Source organism: Rousettus aegyptiacus, unplaced genomic scaffold (genome assembly GCF_014176215.1).
Source record: "Rousettus aegyptiacus isolate mRouAeg1 unplaced genomic scaffold, mRouAeg1.p scaffold_m13_p_14, whole genome shotgun sequence".
In the NCBI taxonomy this organism is placed as follows: Eukaryota; Metazoa; Chordata; class Mammalia; order Chiroptera; family Pteropodidae; genus Rousettus; species Rousettus aegyptiacus.
The window spans coordinates 58,924,284-58,940,777 of record NW_023416289.1 but is presented as its reverse complement, the minus strand read 5'-3'; the positions used below and the strand labels follow the sequence as shown (position 1 = coordinate 58,940,777).

At 49.2% G+C, this 16,494-nt stretch overlaps 1 pseudogene; it reads left to right on the top strand.

The window, feature by feature from the left end:
• The first annotated feature begins 12,970 nt into the window (after positions 1–12,970).
• Positions 12,971–13,089, top strand: LOC118611508 (annotated as a pseudogene).
• Positions 13,090–16,494: the final 3,405 nt, after the last annotated feature.

The window sequence follows — 16,494 nt, the reverse complement described above, 5'->3', positions numbered from 1 at the left end:
TGATTTCTATTTTTAATATATTTCTTCCTTCCTCCTCCTCCTCCTCCTCCTCCCCCTCCTCCTCCTTCTCTTCCGTCTCTTCCTTCTCTTCCTCCTTCTCCTTTCTGCTTTCTTCTTTCTTCCTTCTTCTTCTTGTCCCTCTAACATTTCTTGTAATACTGGTTTGGTGGTGATGAACTCCTTTCTTATCTGGGAAGCTCTTTATCTGTCCTTCAATTCTAAATGACAGCTTTGCTGGGTACAATAACCTTCGTCTTAGGTCCTCGCTTTTCATCACTTCGAATATTTTACACCACTCCCTTCTGGCCTGCAAAGTTTCTGTTGAGAAATCAGCGGGCAGTCTTATGGGAGCGTCCTTGTTACTGCTTTTCTGTTGCTGCTTTTAAGATCCTCTGTTTATCTTTAACCTTTGGCATTTTAATCATGATGCATCCCGGTGTGGGCCTCTTTGGGTTCATCTTGTTTGGAACTCTTCAGCACTTCCTGGGCTTGTATGTCTATTTCCTTCACCGGGTTAGGGAAGTTTTCCATCATTACTCTTTCAAATAGGGTTTCAATTCCTCGTTCTCATTCTTCTCCTTCTGGTACCCTTGTGATGTGAATGTTGGTACTCTTGGTGTTCTCGCGAGGCCCCTTAAACTATCCTCATTATTTAAATTGTTTTTATTTTTGTTTTTTGCTGCTGTTCTGATTGGGTGTTTTCTGCTACCTTATCTTCCAAATTTCTAATTTGACCCTCTGCTTCATCTAATCTACAGTTGATTTCCTCTAAAGTATTCTTCATTTCAGTCACTGTGGTTTTCATTTCTGACTGGTTCTTTTTTACATTTTCTATCTCTTTTTTAAAGTGCTCACTGAGCTTCTCTACTATACCCCTAAGTTCCTTGAGCATCCTCATAAGAGTGTTTTGAACTCTGCATCTGGTAGATTGCTTCTCTCTTTTGCATAGTTGTTTTTCTGTAACTTTGTTCTGTCCTTTTAATTGGGACATATTTGTCTCCCCATTTCGGCTGCCTTCCTGTGTTTGTTTCTATATATTAGGTAGGGCTGCTATGTCTCTCGGTCTTAGCGGAATGGCCTTATGTAGTAGGTATCTTGTGGGGCCCAGTGATGCAGTCTTCCCTGGTCACCTGAGCCAGGTGCTCCAGGTATGTCACTAGTATGGTTTGTGTGTGCCCTTCTGTGATAGTTGAGCCTTGGTTGCTGTTTGCATGTCAATGGAAGGGACTGATCCAGGGCCTGATTAATTGTAAGGACTGGCCGGTAAGGGGCTGACCCTACAGAGCAGGATTCACTTTACCAGGGCTCTGGTGCCTTCCCAGTCTACCCTTTGGGTGTGTCATCCTCAGATGCAGTTCTGGGTGGTGCTCCAGCTCCATTGGAGCCAGCCACTGAGCATGCCAGCCCCAGGGATTCTTGGGAGGAGCCCCACCCCAGGCCAAGGTCAGCCTCAGACTGTGCCCGTCCCAGGGCCACCTGCAAGAGTCAACAAGCAATCCACAGATGGCCACCACCCGTGCTGGGCTTACAGGCACCTTGACAGTCTAAGCCACAAACCAAGGTCAACTGCCACTAGAGCTGGACTAGGGGCTGCTCAGCAAGAGGTACGGGCCACACCGAGGCCAAATGCTGGTTGTTTAGGGTTTGTAAACCTTTGAGAGATTTTAGGAAAGTTCACAGCATGAGCCAAGACAGGCCATCTGTATCAAAAAGCCACTGAAAGCAGTTTGGGTGGGCCTGCAGGTTAGGAGGGGCGAGGTCTCAGAAAATCACTTGGGCAGGGTGAGCAGTGTCAGTCTGGTTGATGGAAGCTGAGATATGGTACCACCTGTGTCTGCATGCTGGAAAGGGCAAGGGCTCAACCAAGGGACAGTGTCCTCTGCTGGCACTCCTGCCTGGGAAAAAGCTGCCCCTCCGGCCCTTGCCCTGAAGCAGGCAACTCAGTCCTTCCCCATGTGTCCCTGGTGCCTTTCAAGCAGCTGTCTCAGTGCTGGAGCTCAGAGCAAGCAAGTTCATCAGCAGGCCCCTTAAGAGGACCATCTGCGATCCCGCTGCCTTCTCTCTCCCCAAGCCACAATCTCTGCTAGTTTTCACAGCCAGAAGTTGTGGAGACGTCTCTTCCTGGCACTGGAACCTTGGGCTAGGGAGCTTGGTGTGGGGCTGCGACATCTTGCTCCCCTGGGGGGACCTCCACAGCTGAGACATCCCTCCCGATTCTCAACCACCAATGTGGGTGTGGGACCAGCCCATTCCAAGTCTCTGCCCTCCTACCAGTCTTGAGGTAGCCTCTTCCACGTGTCCTCAGTTGTAGGACTTCTGTTCAGCCAGACCTCAGGCGACTCCCAATGATGGCTGTTCTGTAGCTTAGTTGTAATTTTGATGTGGTCATCAGAACAGGCGACCACAATGTGTACCTACTATGCCATCTTGACTGGAAGTTCTCCGTAGAAATTTTTTTAGTGGGAAATGGATTGGTTTAAATTGCAGTTACTTAGACAATTGGAAAAAATTTTTTTAAACATTCTTGTTAAGGTACAAAGAAATAGAATGCCAAATGCAATGGAAAGCCTAAATAAATTTGTGTTAATAAGGGCCCAGGCGAATGGGAAGTTTTTTTACTCTTCTTGGATGGCAAGTGTTTTAGAAAGTTCTCTAATTCTCTTGTTCAAATGCGGTGGTTGCTGGCAGGCAGAATTACATACAGCAGCACAGTTCCTGTTGCCCAAAACTTTAAAAAGCATTATGTAATACAACATGATGTGGTTTACTGAGGTTTAACTTAAGTTATGACATTATTAAACCTACAAAGCTCCAATTCAATTTGGAAATTGAAATCTCTGCTTTTGTATTTCTGCTCTGCCCCATAGGGCCTAATACAAGAAGTATAAGCTAGCCTAGAACAATATTAGCAGCACTATCAGTGACTGCAGGTGGGATTCACACAGCAAACTTCCATATCTCCAATTTTACAGATGAAGAACGGAACTTATCTGAGCTAATATAACTAAATGGAATTTCAAACCCTGGCTCACTGACTCCTGAGTTGATATTACAGCCATTCCCATGAGTTTGCATTTGTTACCTGAGACTTTTGGGTTTATATCCTATTCCTGGCTGGTGTCTCTTGTCTTCGTGTGAATTAAAATTAAATTATGATGGTTTTTATTGACTTCTTTCCCCAAACACATGTAACGCCAAACACATAAGATCACAGATACGATTCTAGAATGCGGTTTCTCCAGCTAATGGTTTTATAAATGTATCAGGTCCAACTCGCTTATGTGGCCAGATGCTAAAATTGTATTGTATGTGTTCGGGCAGCTTATGAGGAAATGGGGCTGCTTCCTGTGTACATGTGTCAAGCCCGCTATGGCTTTGGCCACCCATTTCCCCCAAGGCACATCAGGCCTTCATGCGTGCTTTGGGATGATAGTCAGGGTTCAGCCCGGCCAACATCCCGGCAGCATAGAGTTGGGGAGTACCCACAGAATCTTAAGAACAAGGACACATGGGTGCCCTTGTTTCCCCGAGGAAAATACTATGAAAAGTGTGACCCAACAGCCAAAAATAACTAGGCGCCAGAGGCCTGGGTAGATAGAAGTATGCAGTGAAAAAGAAGAGAATTAGTGGAGGTGTAGGGATGGAAAATCAGATGGAAACTGTGAGATCTGGAAAGAAGTGTGCAAGGCAGAAGAAGAAAATCATGTCTATGTAGGGAAGGGCCGGGGCAAATTAACCGCACTGCTTCACCGTCCAGAGGTAGTCCGCAACCCTGTCCTCCACCCCTTGTTTTAGTCAGGGCGCTCTTGCGCGGGGGTATCGAGAGAACCTTAAATGAACACTTTCTGGTTCAAGAGCAATATACCAACTCCAGCAGCCCAACTATGGGGAGTACAGGTTAGCGCCAGCTATGGCGGAAAACGGGAGCCAGGACCCTGGCGGAAGCCCACCGCTTTCCAACGCTCCTTACCTTGGCCTCTCTTCGTGAAGGGACTTCACTGTCTCCGACCGCGTCTCCGTGAAGCAAAAGGTGCAGCGCCTGAGCTGTGGGCTCTCCTCCCCTCCAGCGTCCAGGAGTGAGGCAGGGAGGCAGCAAGGAAAGAAGGGATAGGGGAGAACGAGAGGGAAGGAGGGAGAAAGATGGAGGGGAGGAAAAGCGGAGGAAGGAGAGACGGAGGGAAGGAGGGAGACAGACAGACAGACAGACAGATAGATGCTTCAGTCCAGTCGTCCCCACGCCGCCACCTCCACGCTTAAAAAGTCCTGGGAGGGTTAGATCACGTGTCCACCCCTAGACCAATCCCTGTGTCAAGGACAGAAGAAGTAGTATGATTGGCCCAGATTTGGTCATGTGCCTCCCGCCTGGGCCAATCCCTATAGACAGGGGGTGGTAAAGCGCTATGATTGGCTCAGCTTTGGCCACGTGCCCATCTTAGTGGGAAGGCGGGCCCAACGCCTTAAATCCGGTACAAGGCAGATAGGCATGCTGGGGCAGCTGCTAAGAGTTGTGCTGTCCACATCTTTCGAGCATATTCTGGCATTAACTAGATCTATTAAAACACAGGTGAAAACACCTAGGGTGTCTTTATTGAGGGTCACTTTTGGATCTCGGGGAAGGGAGGCAGTTTGAAGTATATAAATTATGTAATTCATTTGATTTGCTTTGAATCAGTGTTTCATCTCATTCGAAACTTCAAGTCATATTGAAGAAGGGCACATGATGTTTAACATTTACCAGAACGGGGCATAGATTTAAAATATTTGAGAAACAGCATTTTAAGGGGGAGCTTCTCCAACTGTCTCGAGGGCAGAGGAATCCATCCTCGTTTCCACAGACTGACCTGATCTCTTTAGTTTTCTGTGAGGTGAATGGAGGGCATGCTCTAAAATGGTCAGCCACATTCAGAGGGAGTGGGAGAGAGGGTTCTATATATCAGGCACATAGTGTGCACTTTCCAAAGTGGCCGCATTTCATCTTTCTGGCATCTCAGCAAGGTGCAGCCTCTAGGGCTGTTTGTCTTAAGTGCACCCTCCTTAAGGCGAGCCTCTTGGCAACCTGCCGAGACTCTCTTTCAAGGTGCTTCCAAGTTTTGCTGCATGGCTAACAGTCCATCATGCCTGCGTCAAAGTGCAGAGACGATTGATGAAATGGTGTTGGCAAAGCTGAGCGTGATGAAGATACTCCTTTTGGTTCTGAAACCTTATTAGGATACCGAGCGTTCTTTCGATCCAGAATCCACTAGGGAAAACTGGTCATGCTGTAGCCTAGAAAACGACCAGCCTGTTTCCATTTCCTGCCCAGAGCTGGCTCTAAGCAGAAAGCGGTGGGGAGAGAAGGGGGGGAGTGGAATGCTGGGTGACCACAGGCAAGATACCTCTTGAATCACATTGACTTCACTGTGAAATGGTCTCGATGATGCTGACCTGCAGAGGATTTAGTGGACAGAGAATGGCAATGTAAAGCTCCTGGCTCGGTGCCTGGCACATAGGACGTGCTGAATGCATGAAGCTAGCACTACAGAGGAAAATGTAAACATCTGCCAACTCATTTATTTACTTATTTATTTATTTATACCCCTAGCTTGAGGGCCTAGCTTTGCTCAACTTTCTGGGTGCCAGCCAAGCTAAATAATGCTCTTATCTTCTGGCCCTTGCAGCTGGCAGCCTCCTCCTAGGTCCTTGAGGCATTTGCTGTAGGCTCAGCCTTGTCTGGGCCATGTCCTCTGCTAGGGTCCCATGAGCCCACTTGCAGGTGAGACCACCCAGAGCTCTGGAAAGGGAAATTGATGGGGAGGCCCTGGGCACTGATCACAGTGGGAACACAAAATACCTTGCTGTGGGAGCAAATGAGTGGCCACAGTTATTCCAAATAATTATCTCTGCTGGGAAAAAGTCCACCCAATTTTGCCAGAGCTGGTGAACTAGACATATTTGATCTAACTAGTAACGCTGCCCCAAGGTTTTCATAGGCATCCTTGCTTCTCAAACTCCGGAGCACATGCTAATTCTCTGGGGACTTTGTTAAAAATGCAGATTCCGATTATGTTCAGGTGACGACCACCTTCTGAGGAGCCAGGCTCCAGGATATCCGTTAGCAAACTTTAGTCACGGTTTTTGTCATATGTCATCTTCTTTATTATTTAGCTAATACTTTTCTTCAAACTGATCTACCTTTTAACTTCAATATATGTATATTATCATGAAAACACGGCTTCGAGGAGTCATTTTTGTTTTAATACATTTGTTTTGAGCTTGCTTTTGTGAACTTACTTTTTAAAAATTCATTTATCGTCCAATTACAGGTGACATAAATATTATATTAGTTTCAGGTGTACAACATAGTGATTAGACCTTTATATATGCTTTAAAATGAACATATAACCGTTAAAAGAAGAAATATATGTCTACAATCATTTTACATTCCACCAATAGTATGGCACAGCATCACGTTCTAAGAAACACAGGTAATAATAGTTCTGGGGGAAGACTACAGCCTGCGCCACCCAGGACTTCTTCAGACTCTTTAAATGCAGAAACGCTGGAAGGAAGTTGGGGTAATTTTTGGACAATGTATTAACTGCAGCCAAGATCATCTTCCTGTGCCCAGCAGGCTATGTGCGAGCAGAGCCCCTTCTTTCAAAAACAGGGACGCCTAAAAGGGTGACTGGTAGCAGTGGCCTCTCGTTCAGAGCCACGTCCAAAATACATTTTTCTGCTTGGCCATAGTTTTGTGGAAACCTGTGGTGGGACTAGAGAATAGAAAGTCTAAAAGCAAAAAAACAAATTCCCTTCGCACTCTGAAGTGCTTGTTTACAAAGTAAAAAGTCCCTGGCGAATTGTTTCATTTATAATTAAATCTAATAATAAGCCATTGTGACTAAATTAAATTTGAGCTAATTCCATGGGAATTCCATGTCCTGCATCACTTCTGAACAGTCTGACTCATTCGGAGGCCAGGTCTCCAGGATCGAGTTTCCAGGAGGTCAGTGAATAAATAGCACATCGAGAGCGGATGGTCAGGACCCAAGGAGGTGACAGATACCTTCATGACATGTCTCAGAAGCTCCTGGAAGCTACGTGGGGGTCCCTCACCAGAGACTGGTGGGAATTCTTTATCCTTGAAAGAAATGGCCTCACCCAGCCTCCCTTCTTCATGCTGGGTTGTCTTTTCTCAGGTTGCTGCATCTCTGGCTTTGATTTACTTATGTGACCAAAAGAAACATTTTCCCAATTCATGTGTAAATCTTTCTTGGGCTGCGTTTATGATCTCACTCACTCGATTTGCCATCCGGCGATTGCATCTAGTAGAAGACACAGGATCATGGCACCCACAATGGACAAACCCGCAAACGTCCCACCCGCCATTACTAGAATTAAGGCCCCCAAGACTCACGAGTCTTCATTTTCATAAGCATTGAGCACCTGCAATTACACTAAGATGAGCATTTTTTCCTGGTCACGCCACTGGTTCGAATTAGTAAGATGACCTTTGAAAGAACTCACAGAGCTTGTCCTTTAATAGGGTTTTTCTAAAGTGATGCATTTTAATTTGGTTGGTTTTGCAAATGGAACGATTAGGTCACTGACAGCGCTCCTGTGTTTCCTGTTGGCTTGGCCTTCCTAACCCAGACAGGTTGTGGCTGAAAGCAAGCTCAGGGCCATTGGTTGGAAAATTTGGAGTCCTGGAGACCGGGCGCTGTGAGGCGGTTTGCGTGTGCTGGGGCCTGGGGAGCGTGACATTTTTGTCCCTGAACAGGATGTGATTTCCAGCTGAATGGCCTGGGCACTTACCCAGCCTTTACTTTGGCCCTAACTGTGTGTTAAGTGCCACCGACATCTCTTTTAAAAGCTCCTAACGCCGACCTGAATTGATGCGGCTGTTTTTGTTTCTAAGCAAAGGAAGCCAGTGACTTTAGCAGGGGAGGCAAACCCCAGTACGCAGGGGTTATAAGAGCGAGAGAAAGGGGCAGAGGCCACCTCCTCCGGTCATCGGTGTGCTCCCACGGGTGAGGGACACCCAGAGCTGGGCCTTCAAATGTCCGTTTCTCTTCTTGTCGTGTTTCTTCCTTGTCATCTGGTGGCTGGCGCTCTGACCTTCCCCATAGGCTGCAAAACAGTAATGATTGCTCCCCTGGAGGAGGTGACCTTTAAATGGAAATACTATCCTGGCGACAAGAGACCACAGGCAAAAGGTCACCGTGCGGACCAACAGGGAGCTCATTCTCACTCAGCCTTGGCGTTCCTGCCGGGCGCCGGTTCCCTCACGGATGGATGTGAGGTGGTGTGTGACATTCACATCCAAAAGTCGGGGGCTCCGCCTCTCGCCCTTGCCCTGACCTAATTTCAGCAGAGTCGGTTTCATCTCAGTGTCCCGCGCCCCCTACTTATGGGGGGGAGGGGTGCGGCAACCCGTTGTTAAACGCCTTGACTCTTGGCCCCTCAGTTTTGTCGCATCTGGCAGCCCTCGCGCTGTCCTGAGATATCAGAGCCACTCGACTGATGAGTCTGTCGCTGGGGTTCTCATCTGTCCACACCCCCCTTGCCAGCCCTCTTGACTCTTGTCACGCCTCCTCTCTCCTTCCCCGAGGCCGAATGTTTGGCTCCGGCCCTTGGGCGCAGCATCAGAGACTGTCACAGAACCTTCTCGGGCCACCTCTAATGCGTTTCTTATGTGAAAAGAGGATCCTGGTCACTTGTTTTGGTTTCTTTATTTGGAGAACTGCTAATTGTACGAATTTGAACAGGAAAACCTCCCCTCCCGTAGGCACCGCGGTGGTCGGGTACCTCCTTTCCCAGCCTGCCTTGCACCCGGGGCTCAGAACAGGGCCCGGTCCCTGCCAGGCCCATGCACAGCACGTGGTGACTCAGGAGCAAGGGCCGGTGGGTGACCGCAGCCAAGCCCAGCTCCTGGGGCAGAGGGCAGCAGCGGAGATTCCTCAATGTCCTGGTTCTGGGGTGTGGTTCGGCTCATTCCTCAAAGATCAGCTTTGAAGCGTCCTCCAGCCCGCCACACGATTCTGCTCGCTGCCACGTATTCTTTTAAGAGATTCGTCTCCTCGTCACTGAGCCAGAACTGGTCACCGTTGCTTGCTACTGAGAACTGGGCACAAGGAACATCGCCTTCCATCCACCTGAAAGCCTGTCACGACCCCTGTCGCTGAGATTTCTTTCCTTGATTCTATTTTCTGTGTTGGCCTTTAGCCCCTATGCAAACAAAGACAGGGGGAAACATTGGAATTTCTAAGCAGAATTTTTTGAAAATGGTAACAATACTCTTTAAAAAGCCAAGGCTTTGATTTCTTTCTCAAATAAATTGAAGAGGAAAGGGAAAGACAGAAGGGAAGAGAGCCTCTTGGAAAAGCCTCGTGTGCGCGCCATGGCCCCAGAGGAGAAGCTGGCGCATACAGGGACCTCAGGGAATGGACCATGGGTGGTTGGTCTCCCAGAGCGGGGACGGCCAGCCGCGGAAGGGACATAGGTGTGCCCGGGAGCAAGCTGTGGAGCCTTGGAGGTGGGATAAAGTGGGCGCGGAGGGTCCTGCTTGGATCTGGCAACTGGAGGGTGGAGGGGCCGCGGAGAGAGGTGTAAGCAGAGGAGGTGACAATGTTCAGGGGACAATGAGCATCGGACATTTTGGTCACAGGCACCCAGTGCCTCCTGACCCACAATGCAGCCTCGTCTAACTTAACAGCCTGGAAAGAAAGAAGGGGATGAGGAATGAGATAAAATAGTAGTAATAATAATAATAATAATAATAATAATAATAATAATCGCTGACCTATTCCGTTTTGCCCAAAGGGCACTGAAAAAAAATCTAGTAGTGATTGAACGGAAACGAGGGTTTGGGAGCTAAGTTCGATTATAGAAAAGTAAGTTATTTGTCTGCGTGAGTCTGCAAAATTTATACCCTCCTCCCTGCCTGGGGTCATATCCTAGCTTTGATATGCTCTGGGTTGTGGACGGGGACGGTGATCAGAGCCCCGTCCTTCCTCCCCCTGGGCTTTCCTTTCCTCTTGAAGAATTCTGGGCCAGCCGAACTTGATGTAGTTACATCTCGGGACTTATTAGCAAGAAACCTGTGACTGTCAAACGGCCTTGAAAAATAATGCTTTTAGGTAGGTCATCATCTAGAAGAGCCAGGATCCTTATTCTGGGAAATTCTCTGCTTTCCTGGGAAGAAAAATGCTGCCGTGGATGAAAACGAGGTGAAACGAAACCAGAAGAATCAATACGTTTCCATCCGCGCCGGCGGCTTCCGCTTCTGTTCTTGGTTGTCGAGAGTCCGCTGAGGAAATTTCCAAAAAGATCAGCGTTCCTGGGTCATCGGGGCAAGCCTGGGACCGCGGTTTCGGTGGTGGGGCCTCTCCTCACTGCCCTCCAGCCTCAGATTGTTCTAGAAACATCTCAGATCAAGAGGGAGCGGCCAGATTGACTTCACTCGGCCTCTTGCTTCAGGGGTCTCTCTCCTTGGACTGCACTGTGATGATACACGTCCTCTCAGGTGTGCCGTTGGCTCGGTGTCCTTTACCTTCAAGGACAGAGGCCCTGCCTGTGATGAACTTGAGACAGGGGTTTCGACGCATGCGCGAGCAACTTCAGCGTAGGCCGCAGGAAGCCTCACCTTACACCCTATTCAAAGAACTCTTATGTGGCCCCACCATTCCATTACAGTGGACAGCTCCAAAGAATCTCCAAAGAATGCCATGCATTTTCTTACCATTGGGCCTTTAGCCACGTCGCCCCTCAGCCCAGGGAGCTCATGCCCCGCCCCAGTCACCGCCCACTGCGGTAGGCGGTCTGGGCGCTCAGCACTGCCAGGCTCCATAGGATGGCGAGCAGGGCACAGGAAACGTCAATGGTGAAGTCTGAGAAACCACCATGAGCTAAAGATCAATCGGTTTATCTAAAATGAGACTGTGAGTCAAGGTGTGGCTTGGGCACTGACCAGATGTGTGACATTACGGGTCATCCAACCGCTCTGGGCCTCTACTTCCTCTTTTATGGTCTGATGGGGCTGATGGGTCGGCCCCGTCTACCACACTGGCCTGCCACTGTGATTCTGGGCCGGCCTCCAAGGTGGCTCACTCACGTGGCTTTTGAAAGGAGGCCTCAGTTCCTGGCCACGTCGACTTTTCCACAGGGCTCCTGAGCGTCCTCCCAGCGTCACAGTTGGCTTCTCCCAGAGTGAGTGACCCAAGAGAGAACGTCAGAAGCCAACAGGTTTTTATAACCTCACCTCAGAAATAACATACGCTCATTTATTTTATGGGCCACACCTGAGACATTGTGGGGGGGTGGGGGCGGGGTGGAGCTAACTCAGAGGGACATCAGGGATGGCCACGTCCAAGGCGGGCTGTCACAGAGTTCTCTGCCCAAATTTAGTGAGGCTCACCTGCATTGTCACGACATCTGTCTGGGGGGTGTCCCAGGGATGCCTTCCCTCCTGCCCCTTCGTTGCCCAGAAGCAGAGGGCTCCCCTGGAGCTGGATGCTAAAGAAAACCCTTTAGCAGGAAATGGGTTGATGCTGGGTGCAGAGTTAACACCTGAACAGGACCCAAGAAGGGGATTTGAGGGGGAAGGCCTGAGATATCCAGCAACACTTCCAGCATCCGAGGGTGGAGGCAGGCTCTAAAGTTGGAGCCGAATGCAGGAATAGAAGGAATTTTTTTTTTTTTTTTTTTGAAGGAGGAACTAAGTCCTTCCTAGCTGAGCCCGCTGACATGTGTTCAGATTAATACCTTGAATTATATGAGCGTGCCTGCTTTTCTCACTCCTTCTTTGCGATTTTCCCTTATTTAGCCACGGTTTCCATAACTTTCATCAGTCGTAGCTGGAACGAAGGAGAGAGGAGAAATTGGAATGAAGAGACAGCGCCCGGCTTCAGACATCCAAACAAGCTCAGAGACAATCAGACTGAAAGCCAAGTTTTCAACGGCGAGATCGGGCTGTCGGGAGAGAAAAGATTTTCCTAGATTCAAATAGATTTCTTTCACACATAACGATATTGGAGGATGAGCACTTTTTACTACGTACTATAGAGCAGGGGAGGGTGGGCAACGTGACCCCGGAGGGGCCCACAGAAAAGGGAACAGTGCTTCTCGGGCTGGGATGTTGGAGCGGGGAGCAGAGATTAGAGACATTTTCAGTCGGCAAAATTAGATTAAGCCACTACATTCAGGATGCAGGGTGAGATGATGGGTATATCACATGGTCTGGAGAAGGCCACAAAAGCTTGTACTTCCCTTCTGGTTTGGAATCCCAGGCAGAGAGTATCTCTCAGCCTTTCGGGGTGAGCCACACTCACATGGGGTGGGGGGGCTTCGGCAGAAGAAAAATACTGGCGTAGCACCTTTAGGCAGACAGGAACTCTGGGACCCGTGTGTGGCTTTTGTGAGATCTGGAACTTTCTATGTCTCATGAAGCTGTTGTGTTTGAGTAGAATTTAGCACTTCTGCCATTTGGGCCACAGTGGGTTCATCTTAAACCCAGTATAGAACCCAAAGGGATGGGATTTGAATGGGATGGAGGGGTGGCAGTATTCGCTTTAGGGAACAGCAGTAGTATGACTATTAGCTACTGTTTTACTTTTTAAAGCTATCTTTTGGAGGGTCCAGCATATGTAAAGAATGCCTACAAATCAACAACAATTAAAAGATGAATGCCACTTTTTATACGGGCAAAGGAGTGCAACAGGCATCGCATGAAGAAAATAATGTGAATATGAGCAAGCGAAAAGGTACTCAACACCCTTAGCCATTAGGGATAGGCAGGTTAAAACTGCCATTTCGCATCCACCAGAAGAGCGAAAATAAAATACAACGAATGCTGAGAAATAACGAAGCGACTGGAATTCATAACTCGGTGGACAGAAAAAAACTGTTCAGCAGTCTGTTATAGTGGTAAACATATGTCTTTGCTATGATCCAACACTGCCACGTCAAGATATTCACCTGAAAGAAATGAAAATGTGTCTACGGCCACGCCGCCCTGAACGCGCCCGATCCCGTCTGATCTCGGGAGCTAAGCAGGGTCGGGCCCGGTGAGTACTTGAATGAGAGACCATCTAGGAAGACCAGGTGCTGTAGGTGTAAAAAATAAAATAAAAAATAAGAGATTGTAAGCTGATAAGGTCCCTGCAATCTGTGAAGTCAACTAAGGGTTGACTCGCCTAAAAAAAAAAAAAAAAATGAAAACGTGTCTACATGGAGACTCGTACATGAATGTGAATAGCGGTCATATTCATTCATAAGAATCAAACACTGGGAACGACCCAAACGCCCGTCAGCTGAACAGATCAACTAAATGTGGTATATCCATTTAACGGACTATTACTTAGCCATGAAAAGAACCACTTACTGTTCAACCTACAAGATGGATGGCTCCCCCCAAAATACGATCCAAGTGAAAGAAGCCAGACACAACACAGTATATGATCCCACTGACATGAATTTCTTGGACAGACACATTTGGTTTATGTTGAAATAAGTCAAAAAGTGGCCAGGGACATGGGGGAATGTTCCGGATGATGAGTGGGTTCTGTGTTTTGTTTTTGGTGGCGCTTGTTACATAGGCATATACAACTATCAAACCTTATCAACCGAACGCCTTGTACCTTAATTTATGACACCTTAATTAAAAAATATATTAAAAATGCTCTTTTCTCAGAGTTTTGGTCCAAATTTTACAGCAGATTGGCCAGGCACAAGTCCCAGAGGTTCTGCAATTTGGGGGTGGGGGGAGGCCTTTTCCCTGCCCCTCGATCCATTCCAAGTGTATACACGCACATGCACACGCACACACTCCTTTATACCCAGGAAGTGCCCCCGCGGGGTGCCCCCTCTCTGAGAGAACCTGCAAGATGACCCCCGACTGCCACCCTGTCCCTCTGCCTGCCCCGCCCACACCCTCGTCCCCCCTCCCGTGGTCTCCAAATGCACTAGAATCATCTCCGGTTCTAAACCTCAGCACGCCCTAAATCACTGTCTGTGTGCATGTGTTTTCAGCAAAACACGGATGCTTCTGAAACCACTTTCCCCTCCAAAGGCCTCCTCCTTCCTCGTTAACTCCGGGCCAAGCCGGTTCATAAATAATGCAGCTCCCTCTCTTGTCTCAATGACAAATGTGGACGTCCCCTTGCTGTGAAGGAGCAGACTGGCCTCTTCAGGGTTGCGTTCTCGTTTCTCAAGTGTGGCCAGCAGCCACCTGCTCCTGGCCCTGGGACGAAGGGCCGCACTGACCCTCTGCGCAGGAGGCGTTGTTTGGGGCTCAGTTACTTTGGTCAAAGCACATCGATCCCCTCTCTGCTGAAAGCAGACTCGGTGGCCCACGTCTCTCCACCCAGACTGTGGGTCTGACATTGTCCGTGTTCAAATCTCAACAGTTCTGAGCCCCCTGCCTACTTTACGGTAGGAATTCTGAGGCGCACACGCCCCAAATATTTACAGACTGAGTAGCAGTCAGGCCTGAGGCTTGCTCCTCAACCCAGCGAACAGAACTGGATGACCACGAAGCCAGGTCCTGCTCTCACTGCCCACCCCGTCCCCATTGCCCAACTCCGCGGGGGGCCTCGGTGCTTGCCATCCTTCCTGCAGACGCTTGCTGGGCCTCACTGAGGGGACGAACAATGTCACTGGTCCATCTCCTGAGTGCTGTGCCGGCCTCTTCCCTGCTGGGGTCGGAGGCTGTCTTGGCGTCCAGGCCATTTCTTTAGAACGTCTAACGTTTCCGTGGTTCACTCCAGGTTCCTTGGTGAGGGGGCGTCCCATACCTGGCCTGGCCCCATCTGCTGACAACCTCACACTTGAGGAGAAGCTGGCTTTCCTGGATATGGCTGAAGGAAGCCGTGGGAGAAACATCCACCTTGAGGTAACAACGGCTCAGTCGCCGACCTGTTGACAGCCTCCCAAGGAATCAGCCCCGTGAGGTAAGGCCCCCGAGAATTGTACACCAGGCTACCTGAAAGCAGGATCTCCTGGTTGGGTTTCGACGGCTGCTGCACATGGCAGACTCGATGAGCGAACTCAAGGAAAGGCCAGAGAGAAGAGATTGAAAAGAACAAAACGATATAAAAAGTACACGGAGCGCCATCAGACACCTGACGTGTCACACATAATTACAGGCCCAGGTGGAGCAAAGAGAGACTGGGGCGGAAGCCGCATTTGAAGAGAGAGTGTTTGAGAATTTTCCAAAACTGATTAGGAAAAAAAAAAAAAAAAAAGAATAATCAACCCACTCGTTAAACAACCAAGCAAACTGCAAGCAGGATAAATAGAAAGAAAATCACGCCTAGACACGTCACACGTCAGCCTGCTAAAAAAAAAAAAAAACCCAAAACAAAGATATAATCTTAAAAGCAAGTATTAGAAAAAGATATATTACCTGCGAGGGAGTAACTAGGAAGTGCATGGCTGAGTTTTCAACAGCAACAATATATGGCGGGCAGAATAGTGGACCCCCCTCCCCCCCTGCCAAAGATGCGCATAGTAATACCTGGGACCCGCGGCTCTGTTAGCTCGCGTGACAAATGGGACATTGCAGACAGGATGAAGTTAAGCATTTAGTTCTACTATAGAAAATATGCACATTGATTGTCCTCCCCTTCTGCATTGTAACCGTGGGTTTTAAACCCACTGCGAAGACCCTGGCCCGAAACATTCCGTGTCTCCCTTGAGAGGTTCAAGGCTGGCGTCCCTTGGCTCCCCTGCTGCTCGGCTCTGAGCTGGGTGGGGCGGCTCGCAGGAGCTGTTTCAGATTTCCCCCTGGGGCACCGATGACAGCTGTGTCCAAGGTGCTGGTGAGTCACTCTCCCTCCCCCCTTCCCCCCTCCCCCCTCCCAGCGCTCAGGCTCCTCTCCCACACTCCGTCCACCCAACTCTCTCCTCTGCTCCAGGAAGAATATCTGGACACCGTACATCACTCCTATCAGGAGACGCACACCATCTCTCTCGCCAGACGTGTGAGCTCCTGAAGACAGGGGCCGGCCGGGCCATCCTGAGGCCCCGCGTCTCCCGCCATCTCACACAGGTGTCTCCCTGTCCTCGCCTAGACCCACCCTCTGTCACCTGCAGAACCTACGAAGCAGGCAAAGCTGGAGAGATGACAAGCCTGATGGGCGTTCGGGGCCTGTTTGGCGGAATCCCAACAAGAACCTATGGCCTTTTGTTCTCTCAAGGAGACAGGGAACAAGATGTGTAGGTCGAAAGTAGTCTGGGCTCAGTCTCCCCCAGGGGAGGGAAGACATGTTCCTTTTCCTACGACAACCCCTTTCTTTGAATGACCTTCATGTACCCCCTGGCTGCATGAGGCGCTGCCCAGACCTCCCCTCCAGCCAAGTCCTCACCAATGATCTTCCCTGTGGACGGGGAGGCCACCGTGGACAACCCGGGTCCCCAAGAGGCAGCGGGATGTTTTCAGGAGGCGGGCCTGAAAGGGTCTTTCGGTGAGAAGCAGAAGGCCAAGTGTCAGAGTCAAAGGCACCTCCTTTGTCATTCAGG